The sequence below is a fragment of the Corvus hawaiiensis genome, chromosome 24, assembly GCF_020740725.1.
Source record: "Corvus hawaiiensis isolate bCorHaw1 chromosome 24, bCorHaw1.pri.cur, whole genome shotgun sequence".
NCBI lineage: Eukaryota > Metazoa > Chordata > Aves > Passeriformes > Corvidae > Corvus > Corvus hawaiiensis.
In genome coordinates, this window is record NC_063236.1 from 8,870,202 (window position 1) to 8,884,252 (window position 14,051).

The 14,051-nt window shown below is 63.7% G+C and overlaps 1 protein-coding gene across 4 annotated transcripts in view; it reads left to right on the forward strand.

The window, feature by feature from the left end:
• Positions 1 to 839: 839 nt before the first annotated feature.
• ATP2B4 (ATPase plasma membrane Ca2+ transporting 4) overlaps positions 840 to 14,051 on the forward strand; it is a 58,629-nt gene continuing 45,417 nt past the window's right edge. For 2 of the 4 annotated variants that reach the window (XM_048327705.1, XM_048327709.1), the window contains exon 1: positions 841 to 997. The gene's annotated coding sequence lies outside the window, so the exon portion shown is untranslated. Of the gene's footprint in view, positions 998 to 6,204; positions 6,340 to 14,051 lie in introns of those variants that run through there. The other 2 variants (XM_048327710.1, XM_048327706.1) reach the window with 2 other exon arrangements.

The window sequence follows — 14,051 nt, forward strand, 5'->3', positions numbered from 1 at the left end:
AGGGGTGAGGGTGGGATCTGGAATAGGGGGGGGGGTTGGTCATGCTGGACCCTCGTGGATCTCAGGGTGCCAGCACCCCCCAAGTGTCCCATGAGGGGACAGCCACTCTCGGGGGGGTCAGACTGAACCCCAAAACCACTTTAACCCCACAAAGAACCCCAATTTTCCACAGGTCCCGGTGCTCCTTCTGCCTCCCCCACATCCGGAGTGGGGAGGGGTTGGGGCACGAGGGTGCCCTCGCTTTTTTTGGGGTGCCCACACTGCTCTGGGGATGGGTCTGCACACTGCCCAGGGGTCCACACCCCACTCTGACCGTGGGGGTCCCCACATTGACCGGGGGTGTCCCCACACTTTTTGGGGGTGCACACCCCACTCTGCCCTAGGGGTGACCCCACATTGCTCAGGGGGGTCTCCACACTGCTTGGGGGTGCATGGGGCTGCCCGTGGGGGTCCCCACACTTTTTGGGGCTGAACTCCCTATCTTTCGGGGGGGGGGGTCTCCACATTGTCCGGGGTGTCCCCACACTTTTTGGGCTGCACACCCCACTCTGCCCACAGAGGTCCCCGCATTGCCTAGGGGTGTATGGGGCTGCTCGAGGGGGTCCCCACCCTAACTGAGGGTCCCCACCTTGCCCGGGGGTGTCCCCACCCTTTTCAGGCGTGCACCCCCCACTCTGCCCGTGAGGTCCTGCCCCTGTTTTGGGGTTCTCCTCCCGCGCTGGGAGGTTCACCCCGTTCCTTTCGCCGTCCCCCTTAAGCAGCCGTCGGGGCGTGCAGCCACCTTAAGGGAGCCCCTCCCCCGGCGGGCTGGGACGAGCCCTCCCCCTCCTTGCCCGCCGTCCCCTCCCTCGCCGGCCCGGCCCCGCACGGCCCCGCACGGCACGGGGGGTTGCCATGACAAGCATTTTCTCCCGCTAGCTCCGGGACCGTTCCCCCTCCATCCCATGGCCAGTCGCGGGGGCTCCGCCGCCAGCCGGGCGCCGTGGGACCGGAGCCGGTGAGTGAGAGGGGGGACCCCGGCAGCGCCGCACATGGGGGTCCCGCGGGGGGTTGAGGTGCTGGGGGGGGGGACGGGACACACGGGAGTGGCGTGGGGCGGTCTCGGAGGGGCTTCTTTGTAGGGGCGGCGGGCGCGGGTGGGTGGGAGCATCGCTGCCACCGCTCTGCCGGGGCGGGTGGGGCGCTGGCAGCGGGGATTTCACCCGCCCCGCTCCGTCCCAGTGCAGCAGGTGGGATGGGGGAAGGGGGCTTGGCGTGGGTCCCTAGAGCATGGGGGGGGGGACTCGGCGTGGGACCCCCCGATCTCAATCCCACGTGGGAGAGGGGTGGGGTGATGGGATGAGCGCGGTCCGGCCGCTCTGGGGTGTGGGGGGGGGGGGGGCTGCGGGGCGTGCAGCCCCCAAACCATCTTGTGGGGGGTAACTCCGGCAGCCCCCCGGTATTTGGGGTGGGGGGAACGCTCCGGTCGGATCCTACAACTTGTTGCCTGCCCTTGAGGCGGGGGAGGGGGCGGGCGCGGGGTTCCCGCTCGCGCGTGTTGCTGGATTTTTGGGAGGCAGCGAGTTGTGGCATTGCGGGGAGGAGGAGGAGGAGGATGATGGAGGAAGGAAGAGGCGGGGGAAGGGGAGGGGGGCTTGCGGCAGCCCAAGGACAGAGCGGGGAAGGTGCTGCGTGGGTGGGTTTGGGGTGGATTTTTCCCCACCCGTGGGGCAGCAGGGGGGGCTCTGCTCCCTGCCTGGAGTGGGGTGACTCGGGTGGGGTGGGTGGGATGCAGTGGGGAGGGTGGGATGCAGCGGGGAGGTGCGTGGGGGTTGCCCACGCCACGGCTGGGCACGTCCCCCTCCTGCCTGCACCAATCCAGCTGGGCAGAGCCACGGCAGAAAACAGGAGTGGGGAGGCGGAAAATAAATTAAAAAATAAATCAGGAAATCTATAGGAAAGCCGGCCAGGCTCTGGCCTCGTCCGCCTCCTCCTGCCTCTACCCCCAGCGCTTTCCCTGCATCCCAGCCCCGGCTCTGGAGCCTCCCAGCATCCCTGGCCTGGCTCGGTGGGTCCGTGCCCCCCGTGGGCTGCCCGGCGGCGGGGGCGGGGGGGGCTGCGCGGAGCTGGGTGGTCCCTCCCTGCTTCGCCAGAGGCGAGTGGAGATGTTGGGAGGGGAGGAGGGACAATAGGTTATTGTGCTCTTATCTCTGGAGACCTGAGCTTGGGTGGGGGTTTGCATTGCGAAGCTCAAACCAGTGCAGCCAGTTTCTGCCCGTGGCCGTGGACGGGCAGCCCTGGACGTGGGTGGACGGGCAGGAGCCGAGGGCAGCGAGCTGGGGTGGAGGTGAGTGCTCGGAGCTCGCCACGGGGCACGCAGAGCCGTCCTGGGGCCGGGGGACACCGAGCTGAGCCCCCCCAACCCAAACCCCCCTCGGGCTGCGTGGACAAGGCAGGGGCTGCACCGCTGCCTGCGCCCTGCCTGGCTCCAGACACTGCCCTCAATCTTTCGCTTCTCTGAGCACTGAAACGCACCTAAATTATTAAATCATGAGCGAGAGAGGCTGACGCCCCCGCGCTCCGCCAGCCCCACCCCGCCGCTCCCCGGGGATCCCTCCCCAGCCCCGGGCTTCCCTCCCCGGCTGCCCCCTCGGGTGACCTCCCCCCCTCGGAATCCCACCCGTGGGCTGGCTGCTGGCTCAGGGGGGCTGCCCCTCGTATGTGGGGGGTGGAGGACCCTCCTTCAATGGTGGGCGCTGGGTGGGCTTGGGGGCTTCCCAAATTCCACGCTGTGACTCCCTCCGGCCGGGCTGGATTGACTTGGATACGCGGATCGCCGTGGCACGGGGAAGGTGCCAGTGCCGGGATGGTGCAGGTGGAGCTGGGAAGTGCCCAGGGCGGGCAGGAGGCAGCGCTTCCCCGTTCCTCCCCTCGCACCGCGCATTCCCCGCGGGCTCCGGCCCCGTTCCACCCTGGCCGCCGGCGGGGCCGTGCCTGCCGCTCCCCGTGCGAGCCCCGGCTCCTTCCCTGCCTCCTTCCCGGCTGGAAAAGCGCTGGGAAGTGCTGGAGCGCTTGCAGGTAGAGAGGTTTGAGAGGGCGCAGGCTGTTGTTGGGTGTTGGTTTCTTTTTTTTTTTTTTTTATCTTTTTTCTTTTTTTTTTTTTTTTTTTTTTTTTGTTTTCGCTTGCGATGATGACGGAGGGAATTCCCTGCGCTGCCGGCTCGCCGCTCGCGTGCCGTGGGTCCGCATCTCTTCCCGGGGGATCTGTCGCTGTCACCCGAGCCTTGCAGCCTCCGGAGCCGGGAGCCGCCGAGCCCGAGCCCCCGGGCAGAGGCCGGGCAGGGCGGGGGCAGCCGAAGGATGGCACAGGTCCTTGGGCAGGATGAGTAAGAGCAGGGAGGGACGGCTGCTCCTCTTCACTATTGTTCAGCAGTCGAAAGGGCCGGGGTGGAGCTGAGCCTGGAGTTTCCCCTTGTCCCCAAGCCCTGAGAGACAGGGAGTCCCTCCCTGCCTGCCCCCTGCTCCTTCCCTGCCCTCCCTTCGCCGGGGCCGCGGATTCACCGCGCGTTCCCCGCTCCTCTCTCGGGTTGTGGTTTTGGTTGGCTTTTTTTTTTTTTTTCCTTTTCCTGTTTTCTCCTCCCTGCTAGGCCACGAGCGGAGTTTTCCCGCAGTGGCCACACGCGCCCGTTCCAGCAGCGCGGGATGGAGCCTGCGGGGACTCGGGGACTCAAATCCCTGCGGTGCGGGGCACTTGCGGCCGCCGCCCGCTTGCTGCTGCTGCTGCTGCTGCTGCTCCCCGCGCAGGGCCCGGGGAAGGGCTGGCAGCTCTGGCTTCCTCCTCGCCCACGGCTCCTCCCCGCCGGGCAGGGCTGCGCCGTGCTGGGAAAGGAGCCAGCGGAAAACCTGGGGTGAAAGCCCGGAGATCCCGCTGGGCTCCGGGAGCGGCTGGGGCAGGGACGTGGAGCCCAGGGAGGGATGCTCGGTGTGGCTGTGGAAATGGGATGCAGGTCCTTTGGGAAGTGACCAGTGATGAGAGTGCCCATGGCAATGGGATGCTGGTCCTTTGGGAAGTGACCAGTGATGAGAGTGCCCATGGCAATGGGATGCTGGTCCTTTGGGAAGTGACCAGTGATGAGAGTGCCCATGGCAGAGGGATGCAGGTCCTTTGGGAAGTGACCAGTGATGAGAGTGCCCATGGCAGAGGGATGCAGGTCCTTTGGGAAGTGACCAGTGAGGAGAGTGCCCATGGCAATGGGATGCAGGTCCTTTGGGAAGTGACCAGTGATGAGAGTGCCCATGGCAATGGGATGCTGGTCCTTTGGGAAGTGACCGATGGTCAGTGTGACCATGGCAAAGGGATGCAGGTCCTTAGATGGGGATGTGGCCAATGGTCAGTATGACCACAGCAGTGGGATGCAGGTCCGTTGGGAAGTGACCAGTGCTCAGTATGACCACAGCAATGGGATGCAGGCCCTTAGATGGAAAGTGGCCACTGCAGCACAAGCGGTGCCACTTCCCTGGTGGTCCCCACCTCCCCTGGCTTGCTGGGAACTCCAGGATCAGGGGATGCTGCTGGATGCCTGCAGCATTCCCGGTAAGGAATGGCTGTTCTGGCACACCCGTGGGGATCTGGTGTGCAGAGGAGGAGATAAATCAGTGGGGGCGAGCTGGGAATTTGAACCTATCCCTCTCCCCCTCGTGCTGTGCTGGGTGGGAACAGGGATCCAATGGGTGGTGCTGGTGCTGGAGATGCTCCTGGAGGAAGCAGCGTTGATGGCAGAGGGTGGCAGAGCTGTCCCCAGCCTCCCTCCTCTCCACTTTGGTGCAGGCAGAGGTGACCAGCGGGGGGACAGGGACAGGCAGGTGACAGGATCCTGCCCAGCCCAGAGCTCCCCACTGGTTTTCCCAGTGCCACTGGGACAGGGAATGTGTTTTGGGGTGCGGGGCCAGCCTTGGGGTCCCTGGGAGCAGTCGGGTGACAGGCACGTTCCCTGTCACCTCCTGCCAGCACCGAGGCCGAGCTAATGAACCCTGTGACTTTGATGTTTTAATTAGTTGCTCTTGGCTTTAATGCACGGCGATTATAGAGTTTCCATGTACTTATAAACCCTGCCCCTCTGCTGGATCATTAGGAAAAGGGAAAAGAGACAGAAGGGAAGCCTGGATAGGGACAGGAGGGAAGCTTGAGCCCTGCAGAGCAAATGACACCCGCTGGGGCGTCATCCACCTGGCTGGTGACTCCTTTAAACCGCTAATTAAGCACCTCAAATCCTGGGAGAGCTCTCTGTGAGTAACAGCTGAGCTCAGAGTCCTCCTGCATTTGTGAGCTTCGGGGAGGGGTGTCGGATTTGAACGTGGGAAGCCGATGCACAGCCCTGGAATCAGGAGTTGGGGCTGTGGGATTCCCTTTTGGGCCGGCCCTGCTCTCTCCAGGGCAGCCAGGCCACTGCAGCCCAGGCCGGTGGTGAGGGACATGGGGATCCTGGTGGGATGCTGAGTGCTCCTGGGCAGCTTCCCTGGGATTTCTGGGCTTCTGGATCATGGCATCAAGTCCTAAATGGGGACCTAAACAGGGACCAGGAGGGTGCAGGCTGGGGAGGGGACACACAGCTGGGACACCAGCAGCCCTCTGCCCAAATCCCGCAGCTTCGCAGCGAGGGAAGGGACGTGGGAAGGATCATCCAGTGCCACAGGGAGAGCTCCTGGCCTCGGGAATCCCTTCCTTCCCTGCGGCACGAGGGGCTGTGGCAGCCCCTGGGGCCACACCAGCGCCCCACTGCAGAGCCCGGGCCTGTCCCCTGCCACCCCCGCCCACTGCGGCCACCCGGGGCCGGGCCCTGGCGTGTCCCCAACGGGGGGAACTCCTGCCCAGGGCGGCGGCAGCAGCAGCCAAGGGGAAGCTTGGGCCAAGTGTCCGCGTTTTGTGCTGACGGGGAAACTTTTCCTTCGACGCTTCCACGGCCGGGATGAGTCGGCAGCTGGGGCTGAGCCGAGCGGGGTGCCGGGGGCGAGAACCAGCCGCGATTTTCCCATTCCGTGCCGGATCCCTGCGTTTTCCTGCCGCCGAGGCAGCCGTGGGCTGCGGGAAGAAGCAGCGAGCTGCGGCTGAGCCCGGGCAGAGCGCGTAGGAGTCCCCACCCGGAAGAGTTTGTCCGGCGGGGCCGGGCAGGGAGGAATCCGATCCCTCCTTTTCCCAGGCTGGGATCCCAGCGCGCTTGGCTTCTCCTCCGTGGCCTTGGCCGGCTCCCCGCTGCCGAACCCTCTCCAGCGTGGGTCTGGCCCCCCGCTCCTCCCGCCGGGCCGGGAAGGGTCCCGCAGCAGCGATTCCCGACATCTCCTCTTTGTCTGCGGCTCGCAAAGGTCAGCCCTGCCTCGCTCCGTTAAGGAGCTGTAAATAATCCCGCTGCTTGTGCCGCGGGGCCGGCTCCAGGGCTGAGCCCAGCATCCTCCTCCTCCTGCCCGGGCCCAGGAGCCGTGCCAGGGGAGGTGATGCCAGCCCCGGGGGGGACGCAGCGCTGCAGAGCCGGGGGCAGCGGGGTGCGGGGGGCCCGGGGCTCTCGCTGCCGGGGGGGAAAGCGGCGTGTCCCATGCCAAGGGCAAGAGTCGGGATGGCTGCTCCCGGCTCCTGCCTTCTCCAGGCTAAAAATAAGCCGCTGGCCCTCACCGTGCTGCCTCTGCTGGGTCTGGGGGGGCTGGCGGTGGGCAGGGGGTGAATGCAGGCGCCGGGGGGAGCGCGGGGCAGCGCAGCCCCGCGGGGCGGTGGCAGGGCCTGTGTGGGGTTGGAAGTGACCTTTGCTCTTTGAGCATCGGGGTCGGTGATCAGATTTGCAGGTCCGGGCTCGGATTTCGGGCAGAAGGTGTCTGATTTTCGAAGATGCTAATTAAGGACCCTGCTGCGGCAGCTGGAGCTTTACTGTCCCTTCGCCACCCCGGGAGGTGCCCGTGGCCCCTGGAATGCCCTCGGCTTTTCGCTTCTCGCCTTTTGTTCCTGCCTGGGAATGCCGATGCCTCGCCTCTGCGGGGCTCCAGCCTTTCCAGAGGCTTGGTGGCGTGGCCCTCGTGGCATTCCAGCTCCTTGCCTCTCTTCCCACCTTCTCGCCAGCTTCTTAAAAATAACCCCGTGTTGCTGGAGCGCTGCTGGGGGCACATCCCGGGATCCAGTGGGAAAGCTGTTTTCCTACTCCTGCCATCCCACAGGCAGCCCAGCGACACCGGGATGAGCGAGGAGATGGCTCCATCCTCCAGCGTTGTCCCCTCTCATCCTTGTTCTGTCAAAGCCCCCTGATTTTGGGATGAGCCGGGGGAAATGGGATGGCTCCGAGCGGGATCTGCCAGCTGTGGAATTCATGTGGCACCTGCACAGCTCAGCCCGGCTGCGTCCCAATCCCCGCCGTGACGGATCGCTGCAGCTGGCAGCCGGCAGCGCGTGGTGCCGAGAGCTTCCCGGAGCTTCCCGCTCCAGAGGGGCTTCCTGCCGGAGCCGGGCACGTGGCCGTGCCAGCAGCACGGATCCGGCACGGCCTCGGTGACGGGGACATGCCTGGGGGTGACCCGGGCTGGGAGGGAGCTTGTGCTCCGGCGTGAACCTGAGTTAAACATTATTCCTGCCTCTGGAGCAAGGGAGGGATTAGTGCAAGGATGGAGAGCTCGGTGCAAGGAAGGCGATTGCAGGGAAATGAGGGCAGGCTGGATTTGTGGCCGTGCCGGCAGCTGGGAATGCCAGGGTGGTGCTGGAGGAGCCCCGGGATGGTCGGAGCGAGGCTGGAATCGCGCCTGGCAAGCGTGGCAGTGCGGGTGGCAGCCTCTGGAGCAGCAGGAAAGCTGGAATGACAACCAGGATTTATCCCGATGGCACAGGCCTGCCTGCTGAATCAGCTGTGGGGAGCTGGGATCAGAAACTTGGCCGGGCTGGGAGAAGCTGGGAAGCGTGGCTGGGATCTTTCCTGGGTGTCCCGGTGCAGACGTGGCTCTGAGTCACCACATCCTGCCTGGGAAAGGTTTGGGTCCCCGCACTTCCATCGGAGCAGCCAGGCAGGGCTCTGGGATGGGCCCTTGGAGGGTCCTGCTGGATTCCTTGTGGGAGCAAGGCCGTGCTCATCCCTAGGGACAAATCTGTGGGGCTGGGGGCCGCAAAGCCCCGTGTCCAGGCTGGAGCTGGGAGAGGGTGAAGCTCCACATCCTGCATTTTCCAGTGTGACTGGTGCTGGCTATTTTTAGTTGTCCAAATTAAGCTCGCCTTAAATGCTGTCTTTTGAGGTTTCTCTGAGGGAGGAGGCCTGCAGTGGTGTTATTTCCCCAGTGACGGATTGCTCTCCAATCTGACCCCAGCTGGACTGGCCAAAAAAACGAAGGGAAGGAGCAAAGCTGTGGCTGGGAAGCGTCTCCTCCCTGCCCGAGGGTGTTTCCCGAGTCAGCAGGAGATTTCCCAGGGAAAGGGGGGGGGGAAAGGAAGGAGAAAGCAAACAGCCGAGCCCTGCTCGCATCCCCATGGGGAAATCCAGCTGGAAAAGCTCATCCCGCTACCTGCTCCGGCATCCCCGGGGTGTGCCGTGCCCCTGGGTGTTCCACGGGGTGTTAAATCCATGGATTTCTCATCCCAGCGGCGTTTTGGATTTACTGGAGTGTGCTGGGTGCTGGCGGGGGCTCCTGGAGGAGGTGGAAAAGGCTGGAGCCACGGGCAGGGTGCTGAGGTGTTGCTCCCCGTTTTGGGGGAAGCTCATCCAGAGGGGGCTGTCCTGGTATCCAGCGGATTCTCCAGGTGCAGCTGATCCCACGGGCCCGGCTCTACTGAGCCCAAACCCATCCACGCCGTGCGCCAGCTCCGTATCCCCCGCTGGATTCTGCTGTGCCGGCTCCTGACCCACTGCCTTCCATCCCTTCCCATTCCTCGCTTCCCTCCTTGGCATTGTTTTCCCACCTCTCCCCATCCCTGGATGCGCTCTGTGCCCGTCTCGCCTCACCAGGCACCCGCTGGAGCATCCCACGCCTGGAGCCGGCTGCAGGAATGGCCTTTCCTCCTCCTCTCTCCCGTCCCTGCCTGCAGCAGCCGGGTGTTTCCGTGCAGGTCAGCAGCCAGGGGATCCTCCGGCTCCTGCAGTCGGACGTGAAATGCATCGAATCCCGGGAAGATGCTGCAGATGGAATTTCTGCAGCGCCCGGAGGAGGGAGGGATGGGGCTGTGTGGCCCCGAGGGCAGGCACGGCCCGGAGCGAGGAGCTGGAAGTGTTTCCTGGCGCTTCCACGCGCGGGACTGTCCCTTTTCCCTCTGGAAAGGACAATGAGGGAGCCTCCCTTCCTCCTGCCGCTCCCCCAGCCGCAGCTGCCTGCGCAGCCCGGCCGCGTTGTGTCCCAGTCCCCGGGACCTTGCTGGGATCTGTCCCCTCTCGAGATGATGCTTCAGGCACAGGATCGCTGGGAAGGGACCCAGGAAAAGCCAGCAGGGAGCAGAGGGATTTTCCCAAATCTCAGCACCCTCACCTGGGGCCTCCTCACTTCCCAGACAGTGCTGGAGCACCCCAGTCCAAGCTGCCACCCTGCATTCCCACTATCCTCGTTATTCCGGGAGCAAACTCACTGCCCAGCCCCTGCCTGGGCTCCGTGGAAGGTGCACAGGCTGATGGAGAGGGAGGGGAAGGCCCCTGATCCTGCAGGGAAAATGCAGGAGCCAAGATCTTGGGCGTGGAGGTGATTCCGGCAGGCAGAGCAATCCCGGTGGGACAGCTGGGCCGCGGGGGGAATCCTGCCCGTGCGAAGCCCTGGCATGGCGGGTGGGATCGGCATTTTTCCAGCGGGGTGGGAAGCAGGAATCACCACCCCGAAGTGCGGCCACGCTGGGCTGCGGCGTCCAAGGGGATCCCTCGCTGTATTCCTGGGATCCCTCGCTGTATTCCTGCAGATCCCTCACTGCATTCCCACAGATCCCGCACTGCATTCCCACAGATCCCGCACTGTATTCCCGTGGATCCCGTGCTGTATTCCCACAGATCCCTCGCTGCATTCCCGCAGGTCCCGGACTGTATTTCTGGGATCCCACACTGTATTCCCATGGATCCCATGCTGTATTCCCGCAGATCCCTCACTGTGTTCCTGGGATCCCTCCCTGCATTCCCATAGATCCCACACTGCATTCCCATGGATCCCGTGCTGTATTCCCACAGATCCCTCCCTGCATTCCCACAGATCCCACACTGCATTCCCATGGATCCCGTGCTGTATTCCCGCAGATCCCTCTCTCCGTCGGCCTCTGGCGCCGCTCCCTGCCAGCACAGCGCCCCTAACACCCGGATTTTCCCGGTAATCTGGGCCCTATCGCTGCTAAAGCCGCAATTATCCCGGGATTAGCGCTGGTGCTTAGAGACCCACCTGGGTCCGTGCCGGCAGGGCAGGGCCGTGCCAGAGCTCCCACGGCTCCGGCTCCGGCCAGGACACAGTGGCCGGTGGCTGCTGTCACCTCGGGTGACCCCAGGGCTGCTTTGTCCCTCTCCTTTGGAGGCTGGGCAGAGGCTGCGGGGTTTTTGGGGGGTGTTGCTTGCGGGGTGAGCCCCCCCCGGCAGCGCCGTGTCCTTGTCCCCGCTGTGTCACCTCCTGGCTCTGGAACTCAACCTGAGCTTGGCATCCAAGGCCAGGGTGGACGGGGCTTGGAGCGCCCTGGGATAGGGGAAAGTGTCCCTTCCCATGGAATGGGATGAGCTTTAGGGTCTCTTCCATCCCGAACATTCTGGGGTTCCATCTCGGTGTCATTGTAGGTGGGTTTTTTTTGTTTTTTAGGGATGGGGGATGACCTGGAGCACCCCGAGCTGGCATTTATGGCACAAAGGGCTCTGGCAAAGCCTGGCTCGGGGCTGGAAGGCCCCATCCCTCCTTGCAGAAATGTGGGAGGTGTGCTGGCACTGGAGGGAAGGGATATCCCAGTTTGCCAGGGTTACTGGTGCAGCTGGGAGGCTCTGGGGCCTTGGGAGGAGGGAACGTGTGGGGTTGGACGGGGCACAAACAGGATGGCAGGTCAGGACTGTGCCAGGAGCCCCGGGCTGTGGGGCAGAGGTGTGGTGGTGGGGCCGGGAATGACTGACAGGGCCAGGAATGATTGACAGGGCTGGGAATGACTGACAGGGCCGGGAATGACTGACAGGGCCGGGAATGACTGACAGGGCTGGGAATGACAGCCCAACGCTCTGTGGTTCCAGATGGGGGTGACTGCGCTGTGGCAGCAGGACAAAGCCCAGTTTTATGGAGCAAAATCGCCCCATGCAGTTGGGAGCAATGCCCGTGATGAGGATGAGGATGAGGATGGTGGTGGTGCCTGTCCCCAACTCGGCGACTTTTCAATATTAATCAGCACTTAATTAAAGCACACTAACGGTTTTTAATTGCCCTGAGCCCCGGGACAGGCCCCGGTAACCGGGAGTGTGGTGCCCGCTCTGGATTACGGCAGTGCCTGGCGCTGGTGGGAAGCCCAGCTCGAACAAAGCGCCTCTGAAAAGCACAATCCAGGGTTTTTCCAAGGGTTTTTTCCATCCCCCTGGACGCGGGAAGAGAGAGTTTCCCCAAAACACCGGTGGGATTCAGCTGGGAGAGGCAGGGCCGGGCTGCCAGTGTGGGGTGAGACCCTGTGGGTCACCCCTGCGTGGGTGGGTGCTCGGGATGGGTGCCCAGGATGGTGCCCCTTCCCTTCCAGCCTCTCCCACCCACCCTGGCATCCCTCGCCGTGCCTTCCTGGCGTTTCCCACCCCCCAGCCCCGCTCTCAGATTTGCTTTCGTGTTTCTTTTCCAAGCCGATTCCTGCTGTTTACTGAAATCCTCGCCTCTCCCGCCTCGGGGAGGGGGGTGGGGACAGGGGAGGAGGGCCCTGGGAGGCTCCCGGGGGGGGGGGGGTGAATGTGCCCTCTCCCACCTCATCCCGCTTTATCCCTCCCCGTGCTCTCCTGGCCCATCTGGCTCTTCCCTCCTATTTATTTTCCATATTTTCCACGCTCCCATTTGCCTCTCCCGCCTGGATTTTTTTTTTTTTTTTTTTGGAGGGGGGGGATCTCCACGCTACCACCACGGGGCTTTTTTTTTGTTTGTTTGTTCATTTGTTTTGTCGTTTTTTTTTTGTTGTTGTTGCTGCTTTTTTCCCGTGTTTTTCTCGGCGAGGGTCTGGATTTGGGGATGGGTTTGGTTGTTGGTTTGTTTTTTTTTTCCCCCCCTCCACCTCTGGGATAAAAATCGCCTTTCGCTGCACTCTCCCTCCTCGCCTGGCTCCCTTTAATTAGACTCCTTACTGCATGGAACAGTTCGCAGTTATATATGGAAAACAGCCCACACTTTCCCAGGAGCGGGGCATGTTGGGAAGGGAAACGGGAGCAGCCGGCGCGCTCTTCCCTGAGAGCCGCGTGTGTTTTTCCTATCGCTTTTCCCGACTTTATTTTTTAACCCTTTGCAGCAGCGAAAGGGGCTCGCAGCCTTTTTTTTTTTTTTGAAATTGTATTTGATTTTTTTCTTCTCCTAACCCTCCCCACCCCGCCCCATCCCTTGGTGCCGCCTCGCCGCTGTAGTTTGGAAAAATCCCCCGCTCGGCTCGTGCTTTTTGGATGGGAAAAGATGGATTTGCAGCCGAGAGGGATCCGAGCTAGCTGGCATGGCTGGAGTTACCCGGTGCCCGTCAGGGATGTGATCCAGAGCGGGAATTCTCGGAGCGGAGGCGATCTCGGAGCAGGGACACCCATCCCGTCCCCCTCCCCGGCTCACGTGGTGGCGGTGGCAGGAGGGGCATCGCTGTCCCCGGCCCTTCCCCGTGTCCCCAGGGCTGCTGCCACCCTCGGCATCTGGCTGCCGGATCGCCCTTCCCGCTCTGGAATTGCTGGGATTCCCCCACAGCGCATCCCAGCTTCGGGGGATCCCCCGCTCTCCCAATTTCCCTGTGCTCTCCAACCGGCTCCGCCTCTCCTGCCTCAGTTTCCCCTCCCCCCGCTGTGATCCAGAGGGGGATTTTTGGGGAGGGATTCCACGGGATTCTTCACGGAATAGGGAAGAGGAAGCGGCTCCCGGCGGCGCTCCGGTGACAAGGTGAGCCGCCAGGTGCTCCCCGCTGTCCCGGGGTGTCCCGGGCACCCCGAAACCCATGGGCTGCCCCTCTTCTCCTCCTGCCTTCCCCAAGCAGCCGATGCTTCTCCTGGCTGCTGCTGGAGGAAGTGACGGGACCTATTTTCAGCCCCCAGGGATCTTTGGGGTAGGAATCCCCTGTCCCTGTGTAATCCTGCTAAAAATACCGTGCCCGTGTCCGCGTGTCCTGCCTGGTGGCTCTCCCGTCCCCCAGGGCGTTGTTTTGCCTCTCAGACTCCCCTCTGCTCTGCGCTGGGCCTGGCCCGCTGGGTTTGACTTTATTTAAGCCCAGCTTAAAATTCCTGCGCTTTCTGAACGGGATGCGGGAAAGCGGGAGTGGGGATTGGTGGGGTGGGAGAGGGATGGGGCCGAGCTCAGATGAGCTGTGCTCATCCCGCTGCTCCTGAGCTGCCCCATCCCACGGGAGAGCTGGGAATGGCCGGAGCATCCCTGCCCTGGGCTGGCAGCAAGGGCTGGGCCAGGCTCTGCCCGAGCTCCGGCCAAAATCCCAGCGGATCCTGCTGGCCGTGCCCGGGAACAGCTCCGGGGCTCTGTGGGGCAGAGAGCGCCCGTCCCTCCCGGCAGAGCTCCGGGCTCTTCCCATCCTGCCCTTGGCACCATCCTGGGCTTGGATCCCGGCCCCGTGGCCTCTCCTCCGGCCTGGCCAGCACGGACACTGCTCCCAGCCGTGCTCCGGGCTCTCCTGCTCCTCAGGGGCCTCCTGGCAGCGCATCCAAGAGCTGGGGGATGCAGCATCTCCCTGGGAATGGGACCCCCAGCTGCCCGTCCTGCCGGGATTCCTGGTGTCACCTCCCTCCTGTCCAGGTGTGCTGGGAGCTGGGAGGATCCAGGTTGCTCGGACAGGGCTGGGATGTGGCCACAGCTCCATGTCCATCCTGGTGGTGCTGCCGGATCAGCCCCAGGGGCTGCTTTGCTGCCCTGTTTTTATCCTCCAGTCCCGCTCTGCAGTTCCAAGCTGCCCAAATCCCAGA